The following is an 18,778-nucleotide window of genomic DNA, read 5'->3' as shown; positions in this document are numbered from 1 at the left end:
TTTTAAAACTAGTCAACAGATCAAATTTTAAACAGAGAAAACATAAAATACAAACAATAATTTATCAAGGAATATACTTGCATTCAACGCCACCAAATTATCACCAATGACTAGTACATTTTTAATAAAAAATGATTATATTTTAGTTTGTTCAATTCTCTTAAAACGTGTATAGTTCTTCCAATAACAATTATCAATCATTAAACCATTAAATCATTAAACCGACAGTCCACGTGGACTCATCATCTCCACTATGTACCAATGAAAACATCGAACCGTAAACATAAAGGCATTTCTATTGGCCGAAGCCGTATGTACACAATTTCTTCGAAATATTCCTACCAGACAACCTGCGATAAACAGTGGCGTCGCTTGGTGAGATTCATTTAATTCATATATTTCTTTAGATAAATAGAAACACGGCGTTCTTTAGACCATGGGCGGATGAAGACAATGACATTGCACAGTATAGTGAGAATAAAGACAGATATGAATTTAATAATAAAGATTTAGTTATACAAACACAGCAAGTTATTTTAAATATGTTTGCAAGTTTAAAAAAGGAAAATATTCAGCAATAGTCAAGAAAGGGGTTGTTGTGGATCATTCACAACCGAAAAAAAGTAAAGTAAAGAAAAGCTGAAATGAGCTGACAAAGTAATACAGCAAAAGGTAGAAGATTATGCAGAATGCAGTTGTATCAGCTTAGAAAAATTGCGTAAAGTTTTGTCAGCATGTGGTTATAAACTCAAAAAACTGAATAAATGGATGCCAATAACCTAATCGTCAAGGATCGTTCGATGGCGACACGATTATTTGCGTCAGATAAAAAACTACCGAAGTTCTAATAGACACATAATTTATCTAGATGGAAGATGGATTGACAGTCACTATGCAGTAAATTTCGGTTATGAAAGAAGAAAATGAGTATGTGGCATCACTCTCTTTATAACCCGTCATAATTCAATAAAATGATGACTCTAGTTCAGATCATTCTGACTATCATAATTATTTATAAAGATAATTTGCAAAGAATTTATTTCCCTTTATGGTTTTTGCTTTGAAATACGGTTTCCTAGAAAAAAAAAACGAATGTGATACAGAATGGGCTCAGTTCACGTCTTGTACCCTATTTAAACCAAACGCCCTTCTAGGCAGGTACATTTTACTCGTCTATTTACGTTTTAATTTAATATTCAGTTGTAGCAAATTAGTCATAGTCATACCTTACCAACATATGTCAATTTGAGGTTTGATACAACAAAGTCTTCTTGCCAGCCATTAGAATGTGTTGTGCCTCAAGGCTCAGTACTAGACATTATTTTGTTTCTTCTGTCTATCAATGACATTGCCTATATAGATTGCCTCTGCTCAGTCAGCTGGGAGGTTGTCACTCCATCTTTTCCTAGGTCTTCCATGGCTTCTTTGTCCTGCTGGTGATATAGATATCAGCAGCATTAAAATACGTCTCTTTGCGAACGATATTGTTTCTCTTGGATCAATCCTGATGTCATGAAACTTCATAGAACCATATCTATCGACACAATCATTTTCACATACTGTTGATAAATTTTTCTCATCAGATTTCTTTATTTCTTTATTATTTAGTTTCCACTTTGGTAGAAAAATTCTTCGCATAAGCTCATTTAAATGTTTTTCTAACATAGCTAGATTTGTATATTAGACTTTCTACGCTTTATCCAACATTATTTTTCAATAATGTCTAGGCAATACTTCCAAGAAAATTGAGATTCACATTTCCTCTCTCCCACTTTTTTTCAGTTGTATAATAACTTGAATTTTCAAATAATTTTCCACCAATAAAATGCATGGAACGTTCCTTAATAAGATAGATTTCCCTAAGGTATAAAAATATATATATCTTGAAAAACATCCAATACCAAAAATTAATAGGGCTTATTTGGAGGAATTTTTTACAAAAGACCCTCATTAAACATTGAGGAAAGTTCCATTTAACTCGTCCCTCGTTTCTTTTCGTAAGGAAATGGTATTACCGGCATTTTTTAATTAAATACCGAATAAATTATACAAGCTGGAAGTAATAACTTCATTTTAGAGACAAAAACGCCCACCATCGCTTCATTGTAACCAAATTATGTCAAGATACCTGACATTTTTAATAAGAGAAACGTATTTTTATCCGCCCTACAGTTGTGTTTGGACAATATCATAATGAAGTTTTCAGTTGTAATAGCACGAGAGTAATTCAATTATATTTTCATGACGTTTTGCAAAATAGAATCGAATATAAACGAGCCTTTAGTCTACTGAATACACCACCACTACACCAACACTCACAATTACACTGTCTGACACGCGTTTCGACGAGACTGAAGACTGTATACACCACCACTACACCAACACTCACAATTACACTGTCTGACACGCGTTTCGACGAGACTGAAGACTGTATACACCACCACTACACCAACACTCACAATTACACTGTCTGACACGCGTTTCGACGAGAATGAAGACTGTATACACCACCACTACACCAACACTCACAATTACACTGTCTGACACGCGTTTCGACGAGACTGAAGACTGTATACACCACCACTACACCAACACTCACAATTACACTGTCTGACACGCGTTTCGACGAGACTGAAGACTGTATACACCACCACTACACCAACACTCACAATTACACTGTCTGACACGCGTTTCGACGAGACTGAAGACTGTATACACCACCACTACACCAACACTCACAATTACACTGTCTGACACGCGTTTCGACGAGACTGAAGACTGTATACACCACCACTACACCAACACTCACAATTACACTGTCTGACACGCGTTTCGACGAGAATGAAGACTGTATACACCACCACTACACCAACACTCACAATTACACTGTCTGACACGCGTTTCGACGAGACTGAAGACTGTATACACCACCACTACACCAACACTCACAATTACACTGTCTGACACGCGTTTCGACGAGACTGAAGACTGTATACACCACCACTACACCAACACTCACAATTACACTGTCTGACACGCGTTTCGACGAGACTGAAGACTGTATACACCACCACTACACCAACACTCACAATTACACTGTCTGACACGCGTTTCGACGAGACTGAAGACTGTATACACCACCACTACACCAACACTCACAATTACACTGTCTGACACGCGTTTCGACGAGACTGAAGACTGTATACACCACCACTACACCAACACTCACAATTACACTGTCTGACGCGCGTTACGACGAGACTGAAGACTGTATACACCAACACTACACCACCACTACACCAACACTCACAATTACACTGTCTGACACGCGTTTCGACGAGACTGAAGACTGTATACACCACCACTACACCAACACTCACAATTACACTGTCTGACACGCGTTTCGACGAGACTGAAGACTGTATACACCACCACTACACCAACACTCACAATTACACTGTCTGACACGCGTTTCGACGAGACTGAAGACTGTAAACGCTACCACTACACCAACACTCACAATTACACTGTATGACGCGCGTTCTTCATAGAGATAACCTTCAGTTTGAAGACGATAACAGTCGCGTCAAACAGTGTAATTGTGATTGTTGGTGTAGTGGTACTGTAAACAGTGTGTTCAGTGTGAGTATCACCAGAGGTTTAAAAAATTCCAACTTAGTTGTGCTCCTGAGAATTGAAAATGTTTTTTTTAGTGTGAACTGCGTTACATTACATGGTAGTAGTTCTAACGTTAAGTGTACTTCATTGAGTAATAATTAATTATTATACAGTTCCTCGTCTGTGCAACCGTGAAATCAGCTGAAATTTACCTCTTCCAGTTCGGGGAAGCTACCCTTGTATGGTAAAGAGTGAAGGTTTGATGTAAAGAACTCAAGCAATGACATACGCGTATTGTAGATCAAGCGCTTCGCTGTGGTTATCACACTAACTTGGAATTTATGGAATTGTCTAACTGATCACTTGAAAGCTTAAGGCTTCATTAATAACATTGCATTATATTGATAGTAAAAGTACGAATTCGTTTTGAAAAATAAGAGGTAGTTTTCTTACACGAAATTTTCCACCTGTGTGTCACATGAGTGCATCATTACTCCAAAGAATCAAAGCGTGCTAGTATAGAGTGAAGAAAAATAGCAGACAGTCGATGTTCTGTGAGGATTCGATAGTTTTCTTATTGGTAACGGTAAAAAGAGGTGTTAAAGGTGATCTATTGATTTAAATAATTATATTTTAAATCATGCAATCAAGTTCGAAATAGGTCGAAAGGTCAATTTTCAACCTGCCATAAAATCTAACTTTCAATTATAAGAGACTAAGATGAAGATAATTTAACTTCAAAAGCATGGACTAACGGTTAAAAGTTTTTGCCCACCTTATAGTTTGCGGGATACACAATAAATAAAGACAATTCGATCGATTTTGATGTTTATATTTCAAAGAACATACATAAATAAGAATATAGTAATAATAAACTACATTCTGTAATTGTTACAAATTTGAATTTTTGATCCACCGAGGTAACCTTCTTTCGCTTTTTCCACAAATAATCGTCGTTTATTTGGTTCCATTTGATTTTCAGGACATTCCAAAGATGCGAAGTGGAAATAGGACACTGTTTTCTTACTTTCCTGTCCAATTTGTCCAACAAATTGGGTTGATGATTAATGTCAGGCAAATATCACTTACTTCCAGTTCAATCTTTCGTTTTCAATTCTTTCAAATATTCTTTGAACATCTTCGAGGAATGCTTGGGATTGTGGTCATGCTGGAAGATAAATTTTATACTGATCATAACGTATAGTTCTTCCAATATCAATTGCATATAACAGTTATGCAAGGAACAATAAATATTTCATAAATATGCATGGCATTCATACCAAATTAAGAAACATCTAACAAACCGTCAGTCCAGTGTTTACCAATGAAAACATCGAATCATAAACATCTATTGGCTGTCGGAAGGCGTATGTACACAATTTCTTTCTGCCATACAGTATGCGATAAGCAGTGGCGTCGTTTAGTGAGAAATTTTCTATTTATCGAGAAGCCTCTGACCCTGTGTGTCGTCCATAACGTCTACTGACCAATACAATACGTTCATCTTCATCGGTTGTGATTTTGTGAACGTTTTCTATCGCCAAAGCTCGTGGTGGATGCATATTTTCCACGTTATAGTCCACGGTGCGTCGAGGTATTTTCGATTCGGCGATTATGGTACATTTACTTTTGCCTAGATTATGATGATTTGCGAGTTTCAACTGATAGTTCCTTGGTTTTACTATTTCAAAACACACAAGTCTTAACGAAAACAATTCGTATACAAATTTCACAAAAATATGTCTTGGTTGAAAATGTACGAATCACAGAACATTCTTGCGTCTCACAGGGCTAACTAGAACTAAACTACAATCATAAACACCGAAGAAATAAGTCACAGTTGAAGAATAAAAAACAAATCAGCCGATACAAGTTTTAACTTGTCGCACTCACTGGCAAAATATAAATATGCGCTGGTATAAAGTAAACAAATAATGGACATTAAAGAGAAATTTGTAAAATGTATAAGAAATAGAAACTAAAGAAACACAACATACAGGGTATTTTATAAAAAGCGAAATATGTTTCCGTCAAAGTGGCATGTGACGCCTCTGATTTCGGCAAAAGCTTCCCAAGGAACATTTTAAAGGAAATGTCGTTTTCTACATAAGCTGATTTTCTACCTTCCATTATGAGGATAACGAAAACTCTGTGGAAGGAGCTTTGTTCGAAAGCATATGATCGAAGCGTACAGGTGAATCCTGTTTTTTTTGCAGTATTCAGTATTAGAAGGATACATCAAACAAAATATTATTTCCAAGAAAGAAAATGTTCCTCAGCGATTTGGGAATTATGAGAAACAACATTCTTTTGATAAATTTTTTCTTTAAAGAACCGTCGTGAATCAAAAATGACAGCAATATACAGAAAAAAATGATTCCAATATTGAACGATGTATGAGGATGAGTTGAAAATTACGAAAATTAAATAATTTTTTATCATACATTGTTTTGAAACTTTATTGATCGTTGATCTGGCACAGCCCGAACACTTGACCGCATGTCCAGATGCATGCTTGTTCATAACGAATTTGTTACATGTTGACATTTGAGATATTTTGCATATAATCCAATACATTTTTCTATATTTTTTTATCTTGTTCATGCTTCTTCCATGTCACCTTATCATAGAAAAATGTGTCCCATTTTGTTTGGAGTTTGGAGTCATCTAAAATAAAAACAAAGCGTACTATATTATTTTTATGGACTTCTCTAATTAGATCTGTAGACTTGACGTCGATGGTTTTCACTAAATCCAAAGTTTTCCGTCTTATCAGAAATAACTATTCAAAGAGTTTTGATATGAGCCGAGGGGCCTGAACGTAGCTATATGGAGAAGCGCGGGAAATATGTCAATCATCGATAGCACATCGTGCGTTGTTCGCACGTGTGTTTTACCAAACGATAATTCGTCGACTGTAGCGCAATATTCGCTACTTAAATGATAAGCCAGGCGTCTGACTAATTGGACAATGGGTCCAGAAGTTTGATGAGAGCTCTGGGCGTCAAAGGTCTTCTAGAAACGTAGATAGTGTTCGTGAGGAGCTTGACTTGTCTATTCGGAGGCGTATTGTAGCTTTAAACGTGCACATATAATTCTTATTTCACATTTGAGCGATTTCAACGTTTACCACCATCTTGTTTTCGCGTGAGCTTATTTTTATCTAAATGGACATGTCAACAAGCAAAATAGCCGCCACCGGAGTACAACCAGTTCAGAATACAGACATCAGAAATCTTTCACATTGGCATAAAGAGACGCGCAGGGTTGCAGTGAATTCAGAAACTGCAAAACTTCAATGGTTATAGAAGAACATGGACAACATTTCCAATAGATCTCGGTCACGAGCTCAGGAAATTTTCCCTAAGATCAGTACCTTCAGTTTTAAGTAGTAAGGTAGTATAGGGTCAAAAATGGGTGATCATAAGAGTAGCCCAAGCTGGGTCTTTGCCACAAAAATGATTAATGACGAAGGTAGCAAAAGCTGTGTTACATAATCTTGGTTTGGTCAGAGCTAGTCAACTTAGGTTTATAATTAAATGGCCAAAACTATTTTTTGTCAATTTCTGATTTATCAATTGTTAGTTTATCCAATAAGGAATAGTTTACGAGCATAATTAAAGTTTGGTTCTCAGTCCTGGTATTGAAAAAACAGATCTAAACGAATCAGTCTTGAACGAAGGTTGGTTAACCACAGAAAGTGTTCGCCTAGATACAAATCAAACATGGTACAGTATAGTTGTGTTGAAGTCAAAATTACCAGTGGTGAGGAAATCATGTCTCCAAATCGGAAATTTTAAAAACCAATAGATAATCTTTTTTCGACTTGATCTAGATCAAGCTAGAAAACAATTCAATATATCAATAAATTTTAAAAAAATATGCTTGTATATTGATTTTTACCGTATAAAAAAATGAAAAAAATTTTGGGCTCGTCCGGGATTTGAACCCGGGACCTCCCGCACCCTAAGCGGAAATCATACCCCTAGACCAACGAGCCATGTTGATACGTAAGCAGATACACTTTTTTGTAAGGAAGCTTCATTTCGAAACTAAAATGAATTTATTAAATTATAATTGAGTAGAACGGGTTTATTTGATTATAACATTATTTATATAATTAATTATTTTTAAAATTCCAGTTGAATCTGCTGTTTTTCTATCAGCTCTTTTAACAGTCACGTTTTTATCTACATATTCATTTCATTATCTGCATACAGAAATGAAACTTTATTTATAAAAACTTTTAATTAATTTCAATGATTTATTTAATAAAACTCATTGAAATGGTATTCATAACAATTTATATTTATATTGAAATAAATGCTGAGTAAGTATTTATGAAAAATAATTTTTTTACGTTTCATTTTCTGAAGTAATCTGGATTTTTCTAGATGTAACTAGATGTGTTTTTTTCTAGACGCCTCGTAATACACACAAACGTAGTTGGTTCTAGAGAATATGCCAATTAGAGCTTTGTCTAGAGGAGCTTAATAATTAATATGTAATTTCTAAAGATTTAAACTCGTACATCAAAATCAGTAATAGTTTATAGTCCTCCTGATAGAAAGGAGTCTCAGATTTCTACAGCTTAAATTGTGAGGCTTAACTAGTCGTAATGTCGTAATCAACCATCAGCCTTGTTTTCGTTAACAGAGAAACATCCACCACTGATCCACCAAAACTGCGAGGATGTTTGTGTAAAGAAAAATAAATTGCTAGTAAAATAATTCAATTTGTAATTTTCTTCAATAACGGCGAAGGAAATGATATATAAAAAAGCGCTTTTAGCTTATTGGAAAACAACTAACGGAAACAAGGGAAATTTTTTTCTCGGGGGAGAAATCTACGATTTCGTGAAAGTAGCTTTGAGACTTGGAAAAACTCTCTTTATATATAATAACCTTAAATGAGCTAGAGCCTTTCTAACGTATCTAACGAATTTTTTCCAGAAAATTTCTTAAATAGAAATGATAGAAAAAGATGTACCTGACGTATGAGATTTTACGAAATAAATTTTTGAATCTTTTAATGATAATAGTTAATTTTATATAATGTGAGAGATGCCAAAACTAAAAAATATATTATGTCTTCATACCTCGAAAGTACGCATCTTTTGTACTTATTTCGAGGCAGAAAGTTAGAAGTTCGTGAATTGGTAAAGCTGTACATGAGAGCTCGGAACTGCTACGCCTTGGGCACATTTCCTGCTCAATTGAAGCTCAACATCTTCCTTTACGAAAATCCATCAAAAGACTATTTGCTGACGAGATTTTTAAGCGATCATACGAAAGTTTTAATTCGAACGATTGGCGATTGGCTACAAAGCTCATTTACTTTAATGAAGGATATCCAGTTCTTCTATTGAATGATGAACGAAGAACTACCTCTAGTTGGCTTTAATTTTATCGCAAACATGGATATACTTAGTTAGTTATAACCTCAATTTGTAGTTTTTCCAATATAATTATTATTATGACTTATTTTTGTGTAAAACCATCAAAACTGGCAACAAGCATATTAAAATTGATATTTTTATATATTTGATAAAACATTTTTTGCTGTTGTTTGTCCAGTGGCAGACGTAATGTCATCAAGAACAAAGTTATTTTGACATTGAATACAAAAATTGGGTAAAATTGTCCAAAGAGCCGACTCTAAACAGAGTAGAGGTGCAGTACAGCAACAAGTGCAAATATCAGCAGTCATCATGAAAAGCAAACTCTCCAGGTTCAAGTCCCATCTGTTGCGACAGAAGTTATTGTAGACTTCTTGGATCTGGCAGAGGAGGACTGCTAAAGATCGTTGTCTTAAAATCTAGCGCTGAGAGGGACAAGTTTAACACCGACAACGGTCCCAGGGGCTTTTTTTGTGGTCGGATATCTACAGATTATCATCAGCGCTCAGTATTACTGGAAAAATAACACAAAAACTGCTTAGTAAGAATTCTTATGACTTCCACTAGAAGAATCCAATAATTTGAAGTCAGAACGACAAATCAGGATCGTCCCGAATAACACTATCTATATTTTCGATCGTCTTAGAAGACCTTAGACACCCGGTTTTTGTTGATTCGATCTTTTCAAACTTCTCGATCCATTTCTCAATCAGTCGAGACCCTGGTGCATTTTTTTAGTGACGAACATTGCAAATTTTCTATGCGCTTCAATCGTCGATTTACCGTTTTTGTAAAACTCACGCAGGCACAACGTACGTTCCACTCCCGAAAAACGCTTCAAAGTGAGAGACTAGTAAGGCTACCGATTGACATATCTCCCGCGCCACTGCGTTCAATGAATAAGCAATACAAAATTGTACTTTCTTTTAGAGATTGGAGATGATTGAGGTCGATTGTCATTTGATGTTTATTAATGTCTTTTAATGTCTATTGACGTCGATTCACGTCAATTCATGTAGTTTGGTAATTTGGCGTCTTTTTTTTCAATTCCTGTCCATTGACTTCCATTGAAGCCGACTTATGTCGATTGTCATTTGATTGATGTAAGTTGACGTCGATGCACGTCAATTCATGACATTTGAAGTCGTTTGGCGTCTATATTTGTCAATTTATGTCGATTAACGTCTATTGAAGCCGATTGAGGTTGATCGTCATTTGATGCTGATGGATGTCTTTTGATGTTTATTGGCGTCGATTGATATCGATTCACGTCAGTTCATGTCATTTGGTTAATCTAATCTAATAATAACATGCCAAATCCGTTATTGAGTAAAGTTTATAGTCATTGATACTAATATACAATGTATTAAAGTTTTCTTAAAAAAACTGTTTTCATTTAATTTTTTTGAGATAAAAGATGATATGCATCTACGTACATAATTGGAAATGTATCTAAGGCCTTTCTGTTTTAAGCAGCCGCATCGTTGTATAATAGTTTTCATTTCTATTGAGGTGCTTCAATGTTCTTTTGGTTAGTGGTAGAATGATTGAGTCACAAGTCACTTTTGTCCAAGATCTTAATCTTTAGCTATCAATTTACCGTATTTTTCAAAATTCTCGAAAATATATGTCATCAATCATCGCGTTTGTTTCTTTCGCAAACAGTTTCTTGGATCCGGTATCCCATATTCCCAATAATTGTAACAGTGATGGATAAAATAACTGTGGAATTTGTGACCTATTTCCACCCGGCCTGATGTATTTCATCCGTAAAATATTTTATACTCTTTCCTAAAAAACCGCAATCGTAAATTGCTTTTAACATCCCCCACACCCGAAAAAGTTTATCCCTCGCCGTATATTTTGGGAGTAGTAATAGATAGAACTAAATATTTGAATGTTATGTGTTGAGCTACAGATATGTTGATGGAAAAGTTTCATAAAAAACTGCATAAGACATCTCCAAGTTAGGGATAGAAAAGTAGACTCTAACTTTAGTCAATAATCGACTTTTTAGAATCGAGTTGAACCTGTCTCGAGTCGATTAAAATCGATCCTCATTCGATGACTTTGACTATTTTTAAACAACACAAAACATATTACATATGATGATAGTACCGTTTGCATCAATCGACTTTTTCACATTTTTTTATGCCCTCTGATTGTTGGTACGATCATATTAAGTATAACTAATATAAAATATTTCGATACATCTACCATGTTGTTAAAAACTCGACTTGGGAATCGAAAAGTCGATTTTTTAAAGTCGATTAATCGACTTCGATATTCGAAAAACTTTCCAAATCGATTCTAAAATCAGAAGTAGACTTTTTTCACGCGGTTTCCATTCCTATTCCAGATCGTTTGCCGTTTCGGTGATCAGAATAGAGTACTTGCATTTTTTGAAAAATATTTATTTTATTGTTTATTTGATAAGTTCTTGATATGAAATAATGTCAGAAAGTAAAATATTTAATTAAAAGTGAGAAAATAATATCTACATATTTAATTGAAAATCGTAAAAGCTCCAAATTTTCAACTGTACAAGAAAACGATTCTCATTGAACAGTTGTCTTCTTGATGATCACGAGGTTATTATTGCCAGCAACGTAGCGTGTGCTGTTATAATACAGTTTTTATTTATTAGTTACATATAAATAAAATAGTTTTCTATATATAAGAATAAAGTGAATAAACATTTTATAATAAAATATTAAAATAAGTTAAATTTGAAACTTACTTGCATTAAAATGATCCTGTCAACAAAAATAATAACACCTCGCAGGATCGTCAAAACGACCAATACTTTCTAACCATTTTTGTTGTATATTCGAATTTCTTGGCATCATAAAAAAATTTTATAAGGTGTTTTAGTAGTGGTATTTTTACATCCTGGCATAAAACACGATTTATAAACCATTTTTCACAGTAATCAATGTTTAATAATGACGCTTATGTTAAAATAACCGAGAAAATAATTGTGGTATTTATTTTGTAGTATATGCTCAGTGTTTATTTTATACCGATGATTTCATGTAATATGACGACTTTTCTGAAATGTTTAAACTACCTACAAAATTTTGAATTTACAATAATTTATTCCTCTATAAATATTGATCGAATAATTATAAAACAAAAGATAATAAAAGTTGTATGTAAACTATCCAAAACTATTTTTTTATCAAACCATGACCATATTGGCCCCTAAATCGTGCTATTCAACACCCTTAGATTTCTTTTATAGGGTTATTTAAAATCACAGGTTGACGTCAACAAGTCCACAACCACTCGTGCATTAAAGGGTGAAATTCGACGAAATTTATTGTCATTGGAAATTTTGACTAACGAGTGCGTGTATGTGGGCAAAACTGTGGAGGCCGATGTGTTATTCCATCTGTGTTTTCTATTTAATTCAAACCTTGCGTGAATTTTGGGACATTCTGAGCATCACCATTATCTAACAACGAGTATTTTTTCCGTTGTTCATTTCTGTTTATTAAATCCAACGATGATTATTTCAACAATAACATTAGATATATAAAAAAACTACAACTTGTTTGATGGCATTCGCGAAGTTTTAATTAATCCTCTCTTCCATTATACTCTCTCATTCGTCAATATCAAACCCGAAGCACCTCTCCAACGAAATTTTATTCAAATTTCTATCTGATTCGCTCTCTCCGTTTCAATACTTGAAGGTTATTCCATTACGTTGATGACCATCATGCGGTATGGCGGTTATATGTTGTCTAATTATGGTCGAATGGAGTTTCAGCATTAGACTATGATGTATGTTCTCTTATGTTTGATAAAACAAAACGCTATTCTGTAGGCACAACCGTGATTTTCGACTAAGAATACGAGGCTAGTCTGAAAAATGGTCGACCTCATTTGAAGATGTCTGCACTTATCAATATACGAATGTGTTATTTAAGTTTTAAGATATGGCAAACTGAACTGAATATGTAAAATCTGACATTGCTATCATAAAATTCGACATTTTTAATGGTGAACGTATTCAGAACGTGTTGTCATACGAGTGCTATTTGAGTTGTTTACAGATAATGGAAATATTCATAACAAAAAATTGGATTAAATCGCGAACATCTTCCCTTGATGATTTTTTATGACTTTTTACATAGATTAAACCCACAGCAGTATGCCAATCAGCTCGCTTCGGCTTTTGGTGATGAAACACCATCTCGATTCACCGTGTTTCGCTGGTTTTCTGAAATCAATCTTGGTCGCACTTCGCTACAGGGTGAAGGTTGTCCAAAATCGATTATTGTGCCAAGAAAATGGAAACAACAATATCAAAAACAAGATGTAATAATCAGAAGAAGAAGACGTATATTTATAGAAAGATATAGTAGAAAAAAGTAAATAATGTTAAGTTATTTAGATAAGCAGAATAATGCTACATAGGACTGATCTTTTTTTGTGTTTTGTGTCAGTAGATACTTCTCACCTTGTGGCGCTGTTGTTTCCTTTTGCAGAATTTTTGTTTAACTTCCGAGATTCCTAATAACCATGTATTCTAACTGTAACGCCCCAAAGTAATAGACACAAGACAAAATACTCGTATAGTCTTTAATACTTTTAGGTTTTGCTAGTTTGAGCATTGCTTTCTGGCATCCCTGTCCAATTTGTTCCACAACAACTCAATCGAGTTGAGGTCCGGCGACCGAGACGGCCAAATCATAACTTTCAGCACATCCTTCCTCTCCAATTCTTTCAAATACTCTTTGCACAGCTTCGAGAAATATTTGGTATCGTTGTTTGTCATCCCCATAACATCACCGAGCCTCCGCAGTATTTGACAGTGGAACAGCATTTCTACCTTGGAACTGCGCTCAAACACTCTTCTCTTAGATCTAAAATCTCCAAAAAGGCCACCTTCTCTCAACCTCTTTTTCACTGTATAAGCAGTCAAAAGTAGATCCCTAGACTCATTAATCTGAGCTGCTACCTCAGGCCCCGTGAATCGTCGATGACGTTTATCTTCAACGGTTGTGATTTTTCGAGACCGTCCTGAACGTTTTATGTTGTAATCTACGGTATGTCGATGTAAAACTTACAAGTTTTAGTGAATTTGCGAGAACGAAAAAAATTCGTATACGAAGTTCACAAAAAGATGTTTTGGTCCAAAATGTATAAATTCATTAAAAGATAAAATGTACGTATCCTGACAGGAACACTGGGATACTGCCTCACGATCCTTAAATAACACCTATTTTCAAATTTATCCTACTTCACCCTCATCCCCGAACTATATTTTCAAGTACCCAACTTCGAAATTTTATTCATTAAGTATACTTAGTGTGCGTTCACATTGACAACGCTCAAGCGGTGATCGTCGAGCGATGCAGCTCCAACGGTGTTAAAAAATCTTTTTGGCTATATACTTTAAATGAATGTGTTCACATTTCAAAAGTCCACCGTTCAAGGTCGCGCGATGCAACGCATCGCGCCGCTCGAGCTTCGATCTTCGAAGTTTTTTTGAGCGGCATCGCCTTTGTGGTGCGCTCATGTTTATATTTACTATAAACGTATTATAAACATACAAATAAAAATGCATAACTCTTACCTTAGTGTAAAATACAACCTTTCTCGCGGAGAAATTGGCTTTTTAAGATTAGTTGTTTTCTTTTGAAGTCGATGCTTGATTTTTTCCAGAATGTAATCAAACATTTCCACTGACATTCTTAAAAGCTGAAAAAATTTTATTGGATCACTGCGAAGTTCATGATAAAGGTGATGGAATTCGCCATAAGCAAGTCTATTTCTATTAAGTTCATGAACGCTTTGCATTTTTTGCTTTTATTTAAAATTAGCCTTCGCAGTCGTGTACTTTCTATAAGTAATAATCGTTTGGATACCAAATTCATTCATGGATCGAAAGCTAGAAAATAACTGAAACGACGCTTAACCAATTTGAACAGGACAACGCGCGCGATTATATCGCAAAAGCGGCATCGCTCGACGCTCACCGCTTGAGCATCGCCAATGTGAACGCACACTTAGAATGAGAGATAAACCGCACATCTTGCGAAGCTGGGTACTATAGAATCCTCAGTCTCTACCTGCGATGATAAATCACAATCACATTTTTTTCGGATGTAGTAATCACAACAAAAACAATTTGTTACAGTTACTTATTAAACAAAACTTCTCCCTACCTCTAAACCTCACACACCTTTTAAGAATAAATGGCCGACAAACTTTAGATCTATTAGTAAATTTTATCAAGGATATTAAAATGATTATCTAAGTAGTATTATTGAAAAATTCTGTGGCTCATGGACTTACTTCCAAACCATTTTCTTTCACACACACAACACACGCACACAAACACTCTTCGAATTTGTTAACCGTCCACTGTATTCGGCTGATCCTACCCTTAGCAACTTTTTCCTGTTTCTTCACTTCAAAGTTTTACTTACACAAAGAGATTTTCATCAGACGAGGACGATAACGCAAATTTGAACGTTTACTTACTGAAAAGAAAAAGGTTTAGGCATCTTTGGATTGAATGTTTAGACTTAAAAGAACCATGCTAGAAAATGAAAATGATTCCGAAAAACAAAATGTCTTGGAAATTGTATTTCTGACATTTCTTGACAGATTCTTTGTGAACTAAAAAACCAGTAAATAATTATGAGCACATCACAAAGACCAAAAACTAGAACGCTCATAATTCTGGTAGTAAATATTGGAGGAAGACCCTAATTTATGCCCACAGCGAGAGGTATTCAAGAAAGAAGTTATTAACAAATCACTTGTTGACGTTTGGTGTGACGTACTGAAGAATAGAAACCAGAGCCAGAGGTAGTTCAATTATTGGTATAATTGTTTCCTGCTTCCTGCTATAGTATCGAACTAAACAGGACGGAAATTCATTAACAATCAAGTAGTCAATTCGATTAGAATGATATAAAACTCTAATTTATCTCAATATGTACTAAATCGAGTCGAGATTTTCATCAGTTCGGCAGACATCTCACCAATAATTTGTTTTCCGCCACTTGTTCTAAAGCAGTTGAAAGCTTGAAATCTCTACGTTGATTTTGACTTATTTGGTTAGGATTTTTTTTCATGATACTGAAAGTTTTTAACGTGGGATCAAAAGAAAATAATCTAAGTAAAATCAAGACGTCTAGATAGTTCCAAAATAAAAACATTCCTCTCCATTCAACGGTGAATGAACTTACTACTCTGTAGGATAATATTCGTGTTCTATTCACGAGTTTGATAGTTTATTTTTTATTTTGAATGTAATAGAATTTAATTTTGTGATGCCGAAAACCATTTCCTGCATGTTAATCTATAACGTTCTATCTGCGATCAGAATAGCAGGAAAATAAATTGAGTTTTTGTGAAGTATAGTGTAAAATAGAATGAGCTTCGATATTTCCGCGGTTTTTGGAAACAATACAGCCAATCTAGACGAAATTCAATCACCAAATTAATCAATTTATGATATACAATAGGTTTCTATGTTATACGAGAATCGATTGTAGTTGTTTTCGCCTTATAATTTGATGAAGTAAAATCAATCATGGGAAAAATGAAAATAAATATTTATAGAAGATAGAAATATAGAAAACGAGGTATTTGTAGTAAAATCTTAAAACGAGCCCGTTGCCCCTAAAACCAACTTGCGATCTTTAACCCACCGAAAGAAATTTTCGGAAAGTGTCTTCTTCAAAAATTACGTGAAACTATACAGAAAAATTTATCATAAGACAATAAAAGCTGCCAAAGATATTCATTATAATAGGAGACTCGCCAATTCTTGTAATGTTTCTGAAGAAACATGGTCCATTGTGAATGTGAAGAATTCTTCATAGAGCATAATCTCTACTTCACCTGATAACCTCAATAATTACTTTGTGAGTATAGCCAAAAATGTATCAAATTCTGTAACTTCTTATGATCCGCTTTCATATCTTCCTGGTGTTAATAGTAACTTACAGAGATTCTTCTTTATTCCTGTAGTTTAGCAGAGCTTCGCAGTACAATTAATGACATCAACAATAAATACTCATTGATGGACTTACATTAAAAATGTTTTCGAGTCTGTCCGATTGCACATTAAATCACCTTACAACTTTAATCAATGTTTCATTTCGAAATGGCACTTTTCCAAATTGCCATTTCGATTGTGTTAATCATAATATTTTAATTAACAAATTCAGTGCTACGGTTTCAGGGGAACATCTGTCGCACGCTTCAAGTCATACCTCACCAACAGAAGTCAGCTTGTAAGGGTTGATACAACGATGTTTCTTGCAAGCCAATAGAATGTGGAGTGACCCAAGGCTCAATACTAGCCCCTTTTTTGTTTCTTCCACATCAGTGGTAAATTAAGTCTTTAACTTCTTCCTGTTTAGCGCTGAGATCAGTTTCCAAAGTACTAAACTTATCCACCTCCTCAACAGTTTATTGTGCCCTTATTGAATCGCATCTTCGATATGCCCTTCTTTCTGGGGTACATGAGGTGCGACTCAATTTGAGCGAATCTTCAAACTACATAAGAGAGCTGTTAGATATTTACTCTTCTAAACACCAGGGCTTACTGCAGGGAATTGTTCAAAAAATCAAAAATTCTGACTCTTCCTTCTACGTAAGGTCGTTGAACGGCTATCCACTTAGGAACGCGGAGCACGACCTTCACCTACCTACTCCACATTCAGAATTAGTTAAGGGCTCAATATTTTACAATGCAAAAAAATGCACAATTACTTGCCAGTAATAATAATAATAATTAATTGCATGCTGCATACTGGTTTAATTTTTGGTATGGACTTGTATACTAATTATTACCTATTACTATTATCTATAATTTTGTTACTCATTGTAGTTTTCTTTGTTATACTGAAATTTTATTTTATTTGTATCTTTATTTAGTTATTTTAATGTTTGCTTTTTAGTTTTTACAAGCTTTTATCAACAAATTGTCACAATTTTTTGACAATAAAGCATTTCTCTCTCTGAAAATATCAGAAACAGATCAAGGAGGGGTAATCGTTGAAACCACTTTTATTTTAAGTTTTAGAGGTCATTTGATACGAATCTGACATTAATTTCTCCAAAAATGGGAGAAAATAGAGTAAAATAACAAAAAACATAGTATATTTCATTAGGATTCCGGAAATAAGGATTTTTCCCTGCGAAGCCGAACACGGAAAGTCATGCAAGCACGAAAAAATCCATATCTGGACGTGTAATGAACAATTCTTTTTATTATACTCATCGGAAAACAACGCAAAAAAGGATAAGAATTGAATTTAGAACATATTATTTTCAGTATTAATAATCCAAGGACATTGATAATTGTTCGAAAAAATTTTTTAACAGATCTCAAAACCTTGTTGTTTAATATTTAATATTTAATAATAAATTAATATTGTCGGTGGTTTTAAATCGTATTAATTCTTGTAAAAATTTTTAAATTTGTAAGTTTCAAAATTCAATATTTAAATTGACGTTATTAGAAATATTTCTAGACCTAAAATCAAAAATATTTAGATGCATTAATCATCAAAAGGTCTAGGAAATAAAAAATTCTTTTTTGTTTTTAGCTTTTTCTCTTGCATCATTCCACGTCAGATTTCTCTCTTTAAAGATTTTTATTTTGTTCCAGGTAATTTTTTGTCCCCCTCTTTTTCTTTTGTTCTCTGGTCTTGCCTGCCATACTTGTTTTACTACTCAGGTTTTCTCTATTCTGTGAATTACCTCCATCAGCTCAGTTGCCTCTTT

The 18,778-nt window shown here is 34.4% G+C and overlaps 1 protein-coding gene and 1 non-coding gene across 2 annotated transcripts in view; one reads left to right on the top strand and one right to left on the bottom strand.

Annotated features, from left to right (window-relative positions):
• Positions 1–18,778, top strand: part of LOC130444827 (uncharacterized) — a 315,730-nt gene that overhangs the window by 11,628 nt on the left and 285,324 nt on the right. The window lies entirely within an intron of this gene.
• Positions 7,547–7,618, bottom strand: Trnap-agg (transfer RNA proline (anticodon AGG)). The gene has a single exon. It is a non-coding gene; the product is annotated as a tRNA-Pro (tRNA).

This window comes from Diorhabda sublineata, chromosome 6 (genome assembly GCF_026230105.1).
Source record: "Diorhabda sublineata isolate icDioSubl1.1 chromosome 6, icDioSubl1.1, whole genome shotgun sequence".
NCBI classification, from domain to species: Eukaryota; Metazoa; Arthropoda; class Insecta; order Coleoptera; family Chrysomelidae; genus Diorhabda; species Diorhabda sublineata.
The sequence above is the reverse complement of the archived record's forward strand: the minus strand, read 5'-3'. Positions and strand labels throughout refer to the sequence as shown.